This window comes from Mustela erminea, chromosome 16 (assembly GCF_009829155.1).
Source record: "Mustela erminea isolate mMusErm1 chromosome 16, mMusErm1.Pri, whole genome shotgun sequence".
Taxonomy (NCBI): Eukaryota; Metazoa; Chordata; class Mammalia; order Carnivora; family Mustelidae; genus Mustela; species Mustela erminea.
In genome coordinates, this window is record NC_045629.1 from 72,240,845 (window position 1) to 72,251,854 (window position 11,010).

Below are 11,010 nucleotides of genomic sequence, written 5' to 3' on the forward strand. Positions count from 1 at the left end.
AAAGGGGGGAGGGGAACAAATGGGAAAGATGTGGGGAGGGCTTGGGGGAGAAGTCTGACAGACACATGCAGAGTGCTTGTCTGGCAGCGGCATGCAAGGGTGGCAGAGACTGTAATTCACTCATTTAAATAAAAATAGCTATGTAGCATTTATGGTACCCAAGGAGGACAGCTTTCTGCTTTCTGTGGTGTGTGAGCTGGTGCAGCAATCTGTTCTTCAGATGAGGAATGTGCCAGAGGCCACTGGGGGGGTGGGGGTGGGGGTGGGGGACAGCCAGGGTGGGACCAGAGGATTTAGGTTTCCAGGTCCAAAGTCCAAATGCGGCTCGCCTTCTGTGATCTGGAATCAGGGATGTACACCTTGCTTGGTGGTGACCAGAGCCGTGCCCGGGTGCCGCCGCCCTGAGTGGGTCATCTCAGAGCTCCGAGCTTGGGTCCCAGGGTAACAGACCCATTTCTGAGCATGTTAGATGCGTCAACTCACCACGTCCTCATAACTCCTTACAAGGTGGGTGCTGTCAGAACAGGAACACTGAGGGCTCCTGAGGTGGTCGGTGCTCAAGGAGTTTGTGACGGGTCACACGGTTGGACCCCATCAGCTGGCCTGCGTCCTCCAGCGTCGCCACTGCCCTGCATTGCCTCTCAGAGCTAAGAATCCGGGGGCATGGGGCGGGTGGGCGCCTCCGCAGTGCTAAGGGAGCGAGAGCTGGGGGCCCTGGGTGACATCTCCTGAGTGCACAGGCATTTCCCTGCGTTTTGTTCCGACTCGTCCTCAGATGCTTCCTGTCTACGTTCTCATCCTCACCCTGCGTTTACCGAGCGTTTATTAAGCAACGCTTGTCTTCTGCAGATCCAGAAGCAGGAAGCTCCAGTGTTGGCCCTCAGAGTTACTCTCTCTGCTCAGCACAACCTCCTTAGGGAAAGGAGGCAGGAAGCAGGCATCAGTTCTGGGCCAGGAGCTGCTTTTAGATGGCTGCAGACATTCTCCATCGAGCTGCTCCGTGTCTGGGGTTCGAGGAGGCTGAGAGCAAGCCAGGTGCACAATGCCAGGAGTGGATTAGGACTGAGCTGGCCAGCCCCTCAAGTGTCCATGCTCCTGCTTCTCTGCGGGTCCCCCATATCAACATACAGAAGAGGCCGCAAAAGAATTCTTAGTGTAAACTCAGTTCCTGGGAGCAGGAAACTGGCATTCACTTAACTGTCTATAATGCTCACGTGCTTGGGTGTGTGTCTACCCACTCTGGCCCTCCCCAGATGCAGAGGCTGTTTTTGGAGGAGCGCTCCCACATATGGTAATTTTGTCTTCGGAGCATACACCGGATAACAGAGTTACCGGAAATATCCCCGATTTCTTTCTGCTTGCTGTTCCCTTGTTTGCCAGGAGGGATTAACAAAGGCAGGCAGGGATCAATTCTGCTTATCTGGCCTGGCCCCTGATGGAGGAGCCTGGAGCCCACTCACCCCCTCCTGATACAGAGGAGAAAATGGGGGAAATCGAGCCCGCCAGAGGTGGGCTGATTGGTCCCAGGTCACCCAGCTAGAAGGTGGCAAGCCTGCAGAGGGAACCAGGATTGGGCCTTGGTGGTGCTCACTTCCATTCCCCTCCTGGAGGTCTGTAGATAGGAGACACCCTTCCTGGAAAGACAACAGCTTTGGGGTGTTGCTGATAAGGCTTGATGGGTGTGCCTCGCAGGCCTAGAATAAAAGGATTACCAAGAGGAGCTAGGAATCAACCTTCCTTGAGGTGGGTTCTGCAGATAAAGATGCTTTTGAAGTTCAGTTGGTGGGAGATAGGATCTCTGTGGCAGAGCCTGTCACCCTTGAGCCTTCTGGATGGATGCACCCTGATAGGGAAATCCACAAGCTGAAGATAGGACTCAAGAACACTTATCGCTGGAGGCCTCTGTGGGGCTTGCTTGGAGTACTTCCTTCCTGTCCACCCTGTTCTGGAGTCTGTCTCCACTCTGCAGATACAGTAGTAACTGAGGCAAAGATAATTCTTCTCTGCCCTGCCCTTAAAAATAAAAAATCCTGGTCCATGTATCTTCTTTCAGCTTCCTGGGATGCTGCAAAATGCAGCACAGGCCTCATTAGGCAACTGTTTAGCTGAGCATATACTACAGGCCCGGGGAGGTGCTGCCTCCTGGGAACACAAAGAGAGGCAGGATGCTCTCTTCCCTTGGAGGGTTGTTGGTCTCCAGGCAGGGGAGATTTGTCATCCTGGGGACACAGGTTGCATAAGCCCACAGTGTCCCACAACGAGGACTTGGACAAGAAGGGAGAAGTAAGCCTGGAGAAGAGGCAGGCAGGGGTGCTGTGGGAGGGGAGAGGGAAGCAGAGACCAGATCCTTGGAAAGACCATGTGGCTGGGGACAGTGTAGAGTTGTGGGAATTTTAAGCAAGGCTCTGAGAACATGAGTTTGGCATTTTGGAAAGCTTGCCCTTGCCTTATGGACACAAGATAGGGACCGTGGCAGAGGGGTGACAGGGGCCTAGAGTGGGAGAGAGGTCCTAGAGAAAAAAGCCCCAACAAAGTCTGTGATAAGCTTGGGGGTTTATAGGAGAAAAAGAACGCAATATACCACCAGCATCTGTGGGTTCCTGCATGGATTCCGTGTCCTGCACTGTGCTAGGAAGTGCAGGGGTGCGTGTGTGCGCTTGTGCAAGTGGGTGGCAGGGCACTGATCTCGTGGGGCTGGAGCTGGGGCAACAGCCTGGGCTGGGCTGGAACCACGGAGGGGGCTGTGCCCCACTGCAGGGCTGGAGGAGACCTGCGCCCAGGGTCCCCTAACCCTGGCACATCCAGGTTCTCCTTCTGGGCAGCCGCCTTGAAGGCTCCCAAGACTGAGGACCACAGCCCTGTCTCTGGGACCGTGGAGGTACCTGGCTAGGTATCCCTGACATCCAGGACACATTTCCCTCCTCAAAACCATTACGGGCATGGATTCTTTTGTAAAGCAAAAAAGCGAAGTATGTTTGCTCCCCTTTCCCCCATGTCCTTAGGATTCCCCTTCCAGTCCTTGTAGGACAAGTGGTGGTGATCTGTGTGTCTCCGGAGTACCCCCACCTAGATCGGACTCCTGCCTCCTGTAGGGGCTAATGGTATGTGACCTCTTATTTTGGTCTGTGAAATCGAAGCACATCTGTACGTTACAGGTTTGTTGTGCGACCGGGAGACAATGGGCATAGCCCTCAGAGCAGAGTGCCGGGCACAGCAGAGTCTGGTCAGTGTAGCACCTTGCTGTCTGACACGTTATCCTCTGTCCTGGCACACTGCTTTACAGCTAGATCGGTTTTTGATACATATGTTCCTTCCTCAAATGGAGACCAGGCCTTGAGCTGTCACTGACTCACTGAATTTGTTTTAGCTCAGCTGCAACATTAAAGATCATCTAGCTTTGCTGTGACCTTATTTTGTAGGCAAGAGCGTGGAGGGGCCTCAAGGGGCTGGGACTCGGGCCTCCTAAATTCCAGGCTTGGGCTTTTTTTCTGTCTAATGGGGGTTTTTCTCTATTTTAGTGTCCCTCTTTAACAGAGGAGCAGACTGAGACCTACAGTTGTGTGAATGGTGTCAGATCCGCAGTGAGGTGGTCAGGGAAGGTTGGGGAAAGGACGTACCTGTGAGGTCTGACCTGCCCCGTGGCTCTTTTCTTTCCCCTACAGAATCAGGGTCTCCTCTGGCCCTCCTCTGGCCCAGCAGTCTTTTCCTCCTGGAGGTATCTACAATGTATGTTCCAAGTTCTCGGGTCGGCCACTGCCTCCAGGCAGTCTTCCTGCCCCGGTCCCAGGCTGCTCCTAGCTTGCGCCTCTGCTCTCTGGGTCCTGGTCTCCCATCGCTTTCCACCAGGCTTTGCTCACTGCCTGCTTTCCCCATGTGTTCTTAGCAGCAGTGACGGGCCTGTAAGTTTTGGTGGCTGTCTGGTGAATGAAGCATTGCTTGTGCTACAGTTGCTACTGGAAGCCCTCCAAGGACTGCTCCTCTCACTCACACTTCCATGCCTTCTTTGAGGAAGACCATGGCAGAGCACTTCCCAGAAGTATGAGCCCAGAGGGAATTCATATCCTTAGATAATTTTTGTTTTTCCATTCAGAGGGCAGCTCTGTGTTTGAGCAACATTTGTAAAATGAAGACTAACTTTATATATGCCTCCTTTGAGCTCCTGGTTCAGTGAACAGATAGTCATTCAACAGACATAATACCATGTATGTGCAATGCAGCAGGCACTGTTTTCTGCGCTGGGGAGACAAGAAGGACTGCTCTGTTTGGGGGAGAAAGCTGATGAGGCCAGAAGTCCGGGTTGGGCTGGATGCAGAGGCCAGTGGGTCTGTGGTCTGGGCCCCCGGGGCTCTGTCCTGGCAGGTCACCCCACCTCAGTGATTCTTACCTTGCACATTACGTAGGCTAAGCAGTTGGATTATCTTTCCAGTTCTGGGATTATGTATTCTTGCTGTGACCCTTGCAAAGGGCCAGGTGGCTAGTGGGGATGGACGTGTCCCCACTCTCGAGGGCTCACAGCCGGAGGGGGGAAGAGGAAACCCAGCCAGAGTCCAACACAGGCAAACCACAGGTGGGGGTCAGGACAGGCAGCTGGGGTGACAGAAGGCCCTGCGGAGGAGGATGCACCTTGGACAGGTCCGAGAGGAGCGGCGTCTTTGAGGAGCCCCGTTCTCCTGCCCCGTGGCGGGCCTGCTCCTCCCGTCAGAGCAGGAGGCCCGACGTTTGCCCATCCATTCAGAAATGTTTATTGGCCGTGCCTTAGCTCACGGGATGTAGCAGCCCACAGCTCAGGGCACCGATGGGACCAGTACCTGATGGCAGAGGTCTTGGGAGGCACGCTTCCGTTAGTGCACAGTCAGGGCTGGAAAACCAGCCGAAGAGCATTTCATAACAAGTAAGACTAATGGCAGTTCCGGTTCTAGGAGTTTTGCAGGGGGCATGCGGAGACGGTCTCTTCCTTGTTTGTATTAAGTTCAATTTCATTACTAAGAGTCCGTTAACTCCTGGTGGGTCAGTAGAGCTGGCGTTTCCCTAATGAGAAGAGGAGGCTGCTCATCCCATCTCACAGAATGCTGCTTGAGCAGGAGCTCTCTTTCCGACGCTGGCACGCTGGGAGTCCCTGAAGACTGAGCGGCTGCGGGAGGGCGCAGGGAGCGTATCTCCCTTCCTGGGATGTGGACCAGGCGACTAAGGCGCTCACAGGTGACGCTGGTTGCTTGGGGGTGCTTCCCAGTCAGTGGCAGAGCTGCATGCCGGCCTCAAGTTCGGGGACTCTAACCCTCTGTTCCTTCCTTTATTTCTAAGCCACTTCTCTCTGTTTGGAGAGATTTAACACTACGCCTTGGGGACGCCCGGTGTAGATGGGGCCACAGGGTGGGCTGGGTCTTGTTCCACTTCCAGGCAGCCAGAGGGAAGTTCTGGAGCAGCGTGAAGCCCTGTGTGGGATGATACCGGAGCCCTTGGCCACATGTGGCTACAGAGCACTTGAAATGGGGCTATGGCATCTGAGAAACAGCAATTTTCATGTGAATTTACTTATTTATATTTAAATTAATGGTTCCTGTCTACCCCATGGGGCCCTGCAGGTGAGGGCCTCTGACTTGTTTGGCTCTCTGAAGAGTTTCCTTGTTCTCAGCTCTGCTCCTGCTGAAGGGCTGGCTAGCGATTCTGAGCCTTTCCAGGTGGAGCTCAAGGTGGTCCCTGCTTGTGTTCCCTTCCAGGGCTCTGAACTCTGGTGGCTAAGATGGGAGAATCAGGTTTGGGCCACAGAGGAGCATGGGACCGACTTTGTGCAAGCCACATGTTTATTGGGTCTGATCTTGCCTCTTTCAGATTCAAAGCCAGGAGCGTCTGCTGGTGGGGATATCAGAATGTCTCCTTCCTTTCTCTCCAGATCCTTCACCCCCAGCAGGGGACCCCACTGGGGATGCCCCTAGCTCAGGAAGACTGACTGGGGGGGGGGGGTCACCTGACAGCTCCCTGAGTCATGAGTGTTTGCTTCTGGAGGCTCCTGGGATGTCACCCCAGGCTGACTGTAGGTTATGTGCTTTGTACAGGAACGAGCATCCACCTACTGTGACAAAGGGAGAGGTCAGGAGGAGGGCAGGGCCTGCCTTTGGATGGAAAACTAGACTGGGGACCTCTTGGGGAAGATCGGGGTGAGCTGGGCACTGAATCCAGAAGAAGGGGGATCTAGTCCTGGGGGGGGGGGGGCTTGGAGAAGGGGTAGAGGGAGGGAAGGACCCTAGGGTTAGTCCCATGGAGACTGGGTCTTTGTCCCTTGGTTTGTCACCCCATCTCCAGACCCCAGTATGAGGCACAAAGTAGGACTGCAGTACAACTTCGGTGGGAAGGAAGATAAATGGTGGATGCTAACACTGGGGCCACTGCACCAAGCAGGAATGTTCTTCATGTTCGAGATGGAACCACGGAGTCTGTAGCTGCCCCAGCCCACCCCCTAACCCAAGGCTCAGTCCGGCTGCCTCCAGAACATGCCCTGCGGCCACGTGGAAAACGGGGCCCCTTTAGGGAAGGTTCACTTGTCTTTTCACGGCCTGTTTTGAGACCTCTCTTCAAGAAGGAGCAGTGTACCTGGTCGGTCCTTCTGCCATGAAGACAGAAAGGGAAAGTATGCCAAGTACTTCAAGACTCCTTTTAATCTCAGAGTCGTATATCTAGATAAGCAGATGAGCTCACTCATGGGGCTCTGTAACTAGCCCAAGGTCACACAGCAGGTCACTGAAAACTATTTGAGCACACACAGCCCTCATTTATGGACTGGAAAAGTCTGTCTGGTCAGTTTACCACAACTAACATTTATTGATGCCTGTGGTCTTCCTAGCTGCTTCATTGGGAGGGCTCTTTGGGGTTTGAAGGCCCTGGAATCCTATGACCTTGGAGGGCCAGTTTCTGCTCTTTGCTGTCCTGTTTTGCTGGTGTTTGTGCCCGGCTAACAGTCACGGACAGTAGAGTGAAGCCCGAGAAATGTTTGTCGATGGACCGCCCGGCTGATTGGACAAATTCAGCGCTTGGGGTTTTCCACATGGCGGGGGGGGGGTGGGAGAAGTTCTGGATCTCTCAGAACTGGCGTGATCGGCCACTCCCAGGGGTGCGTGTGACCCTTTTCAGTGACACCCACCTGCCTGGCTTCTTAGCAAGCAAGATCTGTGCTCCGCTTCCCTTCTGACGGGGATGGGTCTGAGAACCTCTGCCGTCCAGAGACCCTGGACCTGGGTGCCTTTGAGTGCAGAGCTCTGGGCCGGTAGGGGTATGGTGTGAGGTGGCTCCCTTTCAGAACTACTGTTCGGAAGAAGCCAGGGTCGTGCTGATGTGAATGCAGCCGCTCAGAGTTCCCAGAGATGGGGGGGGGGGGGGGCAGGGGGGCAGGTGCAGCTCCTCTCGTCTCGCTGACATGCTGTGCCCAGGCTATCCCGGGGACCTGTGGGAGGGGCTCCGTGCGTCCCTGCCGACTGAAGGTACGGGGAGGTCCCTGGACAGTGTCCCACCGGGCGTCCCACCGGGACACTGGCCTAGATGAGAGTTGCCCAGTGGAGCATATTGGAGAGGTTCTGATAAGAGCAGGAGGTAGGCAGGGTGGTGGCTGGGTAGTAGGTTGAATTGTGTATCCCCAAAAAGTGTGTTTAAGTCCTAATCCTTGGTACCTGTGAATGTGACCTTATTTGGAAGTAGGGTCTGCATGGATGTCACTGAGTTCAGGTGAGGTTGGAGTAGGGTAAACTCTAAAGCCGATGGCTGGTGTTTTTATCGGAAGATGGACGCGCAGAGGTACATGGGGGACAAAGGCCATGTGAAGATGGGGCAGAGATTAGACCCCTGCTGCTGTTAACCAAGGGGTGTCAGGGACTGCCAGCCGCCAGAAACCAGGAGAGGGGCAAGCGAGGATTTTTTCTAGGGCCTTCTGCGAGAGCGGGGCCCTGTGACATGTTCACAGGACTTCCAGCCTCTAGAACTGGGAGAGCCTGCCCCTGGGAAGCCAGCAGCTGCTGTTGCTGCCCCCGACCCCAGGCAGAGGGTTAACCTTCTCCCAGAAGGAGTGTCTCCCTTTAGCGGCACTTCCCACCAACGGTAGCTCCTGCCACTGTGGCTGAGAGCCTTTTCTGGGCCTGGCATGGAGCATATGGCCTCTCCCTCAGCGGTGCCCAGGGAAGGTTAGGCCTGCTTCCCAGAAGAGGGGTCCTCCTGCACTTTCCACCTGGCCCTCCAGAGGGGCTGGGCTGGCCGCCTCTGCAAACAGGGCCTGTCTGCTGTCACTGTGCCAGAGACACACAGGAGTCTGCACGGGAGGGGCAGAAGACTGGGGTGGCACCGGGGATGCATGTCCAGCTGTGGCTTGTCCCTGCCCAAGTCGATCAGGTGCTTCCCAGCGGCCTCAAGAGGCAGGTCGCTCCAGCTGGCCCGCTCTAGTGCTTTGCAGGAAATCCCTGGGCTGAGCAGGAGGCAGGGAGTGGGGGAACCCCTCTCCATTTGCCAGTCACTCCGAGAGTATTTGTTCCAAAAGGAGCTATTGAACCGTGGCCTAAATAAATTAAAAAAGACTCCTGCCTCACACTGTCATGGGCTTGGGGCTTTGGAGGAGAAATCACAGGCCCCTCTGGTCCCTCAACCTGTGTGCCCTTGCCCCGTGGGACCGCAGAATTAGCTTTATGAAACTACTGTGTCAGGGCCACACCTCGGGGGAACCCGATGTCATCGTTCGGGGAGGGACTAGAGCCTCTGTGCTTTCCAAAGCTCCCAGGTGACCCTCCTTGGCAAGCAAGGTGGAGCTGCCCTCTCTCGTTTGCATGGGTGCCCTCTCTCCCCACACAGGGCGCACAGAGCACTTGGAGACCTGTCGACCAGACAAAGAAACGAGCGTGACGAAGCGAGCCAGCAGCTAGAGAGCACCCCCCACTGCCGGGCACCGTGCAGAGTGGACAGCAGAGCGGACATGGCTCTCACCCCTCACCCCACCCCCGCAAGGAAGGTGCTGAAAGGACCCCACTGGCTGGAGACAGATCAGAGGGCTCAGGGTGACAGAAGAGATGCGGCAGTGCAGGGCTGGTAGGGTTGGCCATCGGGACTGGTCACCTGTGACTCCCCAGTGCCGACTTGAGTGTCCCTGCTTGGGGTCGCCAGCGGGGACAGCTCTCGGTTGAGATTGCTGTTCACACCGGAAATCCCGGCGGGTTCCTCCACTATAGAAAATGAAAGTCCCAGATGACCTCGAGTTCCACGTGTAGAAAACCGTTCAAGTTGCTTTTTTGAAAAAGACTTGGTTTGGGAAATTTGGTATTTAAATTAATTTTAGGCCTCTCAGCAGAGTTTTGGTTTAGGAGGTTGGGCATTTAAATCTGTACAGAGATGGGCTCTTCTATTCCTGTTCGAGTGCCGTGGGCGTGGCAGAGAGGAGGAGAGCTGGTCCTGGGACCTGGACACGATCAGATACTGCTGGAGGCAACACAAGGCCTGTGACACTCCTGTCACTAACGTGTGACCCCTCGGGTGCCGACAGTTCCACTCACTGATTGGAGATCACGTGTCGTAGCCTTGGTCCACAGGTGCCTCTGGGATTTATTTGTTTCTCATCTCCTGAATTCTATTCCTAGTACCCCAGAGTACCACCCCTTTCTTTCCTATACATTATTGAAGTTTGGCCGATGGAAAATAATCATCACCTGGGCAGCTCACTTGGTTGAGTGTCTCGTGATTTTGACTCAGGTTGTGATCTTCGGGGTTCCTGGGTTTGAGCCCCACATCAGACTCCAGCTCAGTGGGGAGTCTGCTTATCTCCCGCTCCCTCTGCCCCTCCCCCTGCTCATAAATGCACCCATGCTCTCTCTCTAATAAAATTTTTTTTTAAAAAATGGAAATGAATGAGAAAACGACATCAATAACACTGCCCTCCACCCTGTCCCCCCCATCAGATTGTCTTCAGATGTGTGACAGGTGTGTCCATTTATTAACTTACAATTTCATAAGGGCATAGGTATAGGAACTATTCCTGTTTTTATCTCACATCAGCTCATAGGTATTGTTCCATTTTGTTGAAGCACCTTGCAAATGACCATTTTCAAAGCGCGAGTAATGAATGGCTCATCAAGTCGATAAGTTATATTCGAAACCACTTCTCTGCTGTCGAAAATTAAGGTTCCCAGCGGTTTGCTCTAGCACTTCAGGGTACGGTGAAGAGCTCTGTGCACAGAACTCTTCCCTTCTTGCAAAATCCTTTGGACACATCCTCAGCAGAAAGCTTATTGAGTCAGAAGGCACCGTTTTATGGCTGTCGACCTGTATTGCCAAATTACTTCAAATAAGGTTGTTGGCGCAGCCGCCATCAGCATGTGGATTTGCCAGCTCTGCCGCAGCCTCATCGACACCACGTATTATTAGCTTAAAAAAAATGATAATCCAGGGCGCCTGGGTGGCTCAGTGGGTTAAGCCACTGCCTTCAGCTCAGGTCATGATCTCAGGGTCCTGGGATCGAGCCCTGCATTGGGCTCTCTGTTCAGCGGGGAGTCTGCTTCCCCCCCTCTCTCTGCCTACTTGTGATCTCTGTCAAATAAATAAAATCAATCTTCAAAAATATTTTAAAAAATTACAATCCAATAGATGCGAAACGGTCTCTTGTTAAATTTATGCTCTTTTATCCTTCATGAGGCCACATTTTTTTCATCTGCTTGTTTGCCAACTGTCTTTGGGAATGCCGCTTTCGGCTGTTCCTCCTGCCAGCTTCATTACGTTCCACGCGGACCCCTTCAAGGGGAGCCAGTTGCCACGCAGGCTTTACTTAAGACGAGCGAGCTTCAAAATCGAGGCTTTGTGCAAAACGCGCATCAGCACGCTGGCTCCCGAGGGTGAAGGCTGGGGACACAACGGTCCTAGCTCACTCCGCGGAGCTCGTGTGCAACCGAACCGGACCTTGTAGGCTTCGTGACGCCAAACCTCACACTTGCCCCCTCAATGTGTCTTAGGAACAAGGCATGGTTTTTCTTCAGAAAGCTTTGAGACCCAACT